Consider the following 2,368-nt stretch of genomic DNA (forward strand, 5'->3'; position numbering starts at 1 on the left):
GCGGCAAGACCCGCCCTCGGAACCTCGGAGTCCTTTCCTCCCAGACCCCCGGGCGCCTCGGCCACCTGTTGCCGCCAACTTAGAACGCTGGAGGAGGGCTGTACTCCTGACCCTCGGCCCAGGCCACCCCAGCTGCCCTGGCCTATTCGGGCGGTTCCCAGATTTATGGGTCCAGGGGTAGCATTCCCCCAGCGCCGCCCCGCGACGTCCCACCCCTACGGGTGCCCACCCCAGCGCACACCTCGGGGACTGGGCCGAACAGGAGGTTGGGGAGCTCGGAGATTTCATGGGATGGTTGGAGGTCGGGCCGGGAGTGGGGGTAGGGAGAACTAGGGAGGGCGGGAGGTGCTTGGAGCGGGAGCGGGAGGCCTTTGTTCTTAGGGCTGGAACAAGGAAGGACAAGTTGGGGCCATGGGAATACTTTAGTAGGGGCTGGAATCCTGCAGAGCACGAGCCTGGAAATAGAAAGCGAGTAGAAAGTATTACTATTAATGCAGAACTGATCGTCAAGAAATACTCAGAAGGTGAGGGCCCATTATCTTTGCAGGAGTCAGCGCTTGTTTTCAACCTTGTGTATTTAAATCAGTATTGTTTTTCTCCAAGGCATTTTCCAATTTCTCGGTAATTAGCCACAACCACTGAAAACAGTAATCAGTGAAACAGCTGTTAACCCTTGCCTTCATTCAGCCAAGTTTTGAGAGCAGATACAATGTTACTTCATTAAAAATCCTGAAGGCTGTTCTTTTTAGGTTCTGTCCGTTTCCTGGAAAATGGGACCAATGGGTGTGACCTGCTCAGGCACACACCCTGCCGGCAGCTGAATCACAGGTCTTCATTATGATTTCCTCTAGCCCAGATAAGCTGGGAGGAGAAAGTGACAGCCTACAAGTAAATTTCTGTTTGAGATAAAATATTTCATTTCTTCTGTGAGCCTTTTCTGGTCTCTTTAGTCGTAGATAGGAAGTAAATGCTTGTTCATGGAGGTAGGGAGAGCACACGAAGTTGTGGAGAGGAAAACGGGCCATACCCCACCAGGGATAATGACATTCCTACCCAGAGAAAAAGGAATAGCATGATCGGCCCTTACAGGGCCCCTCAGCTAAGAATGAGCTAAGTACAGGGGAGGACAACACGGGGAGGGGGATGGGCAGGCCAGTGCTGTACTACCTTGTGTTTTAAAGTTCTAAATCGAGATACATTCCCAAAATTGAAATGCACAGCTATTAAACTGATGAGTTGGTGGCAAACTATTGCCCTTCAGTGACAGAGGTCGGTCAGCTGTTATAAAATGCTGTCCATGAAACGGGCAGAGACAAATCCAGCATATCCTGCTCACGTTAGATGCATAGTGCACATTTGTCACATTGCGCTTAAAGTGTTGTCTTTTTGCGGAAAGCAGCATAGTATAGAAGAAAGCTTAGGTAGGTTCCATCATATCTGAGTTCCAATTCCACTCATCAGTCCCTGTGATTGTATACTATACTGTGTGAGTCCAGTTCCTTGTAAATAAATGGAAGACAATTCCTGTTTCCCAGGGTCGGGTTTGATCAGATGCTGGGTGTGAATGAGCACAGCACTGCCCAAGAGGCATCCTTTCCTTGGGAATTGACTAGTCCTGGACGCTTGTCCTTGTAACTAGGGTGAGAACGCCTTTCTGAATTCTAGTAACTCATTTGCCTTTCTGTTGGCCATCCTCCTTAATCTTCACTCCCTTGACCCAGCAACAAGTAACCCCAGGAGTGCAGGAAACAGGAAAGCTGAGGGAGGACACAGATTCTCCTCGCAGCCAGGCTCCTCCTCCAGAGCCTTCCATGCTCACTGACGTGGCCAGATTGGCGTGGTAGCTGCGAGGCTCACTGGACTGGGCTGTGAGTGAGGATATATACTGCTGTGCTCTCTGGGTTCTGGGCCACAGAACCACAGAATCTGGAGTTTAATGGCTTCACTTGCGAAGGTCATTTGGAGTCCTTGGTGGGGTAGGTGTGTCAGCAAACAACAGTGAACCCAATCTTGCAGCCCAGAGATGAGTTTTGGCCCTGGTTACAGACGTGACGGTCCGTGCGTGACCTCTTGGCCTCTGCCAGAAACAGCAGTGTTATTTCTCAGGACAATCCAGATTTCCAGGGCAGCCCATAGGCCCTCAGTGGCAGGTTTAGAGCAGAAGTGTTTATCACTTTGGAGTTTATATGCCCTTTCCAGAGCCAGACCAAGTAGATCTTTAAATTTATTCTGTGCCTGCCTTCAGACTCCCAACATCTCTTCAATCCCACCAGGGTGGCACAAGAGTTCCTCCCCGCCCCCCTCCGAAAAAGTCTAGAAGGAAGAGGAAGTTGGTTTCTTTGGCGTTGAGGATACAGAGAGAACAGGC

This window comes from Rhinolophus ferrumequinum, chromosome 6, assembly GCF_004115265.2.
Source record: "Rhinolophus ferrumequinum isolate MPI-CBG mRhiFer1 chromosome 6, mRhiFer1_v1.p, whole genome shotgun sequence".
Classification (NCBI taxonomy): Eukaryota; Metazoa; Chordata; class Mammalia; order Chiroptera; family Rhinolophidae; genus Rhinolophus; species Rhinolophus ferrumequinum.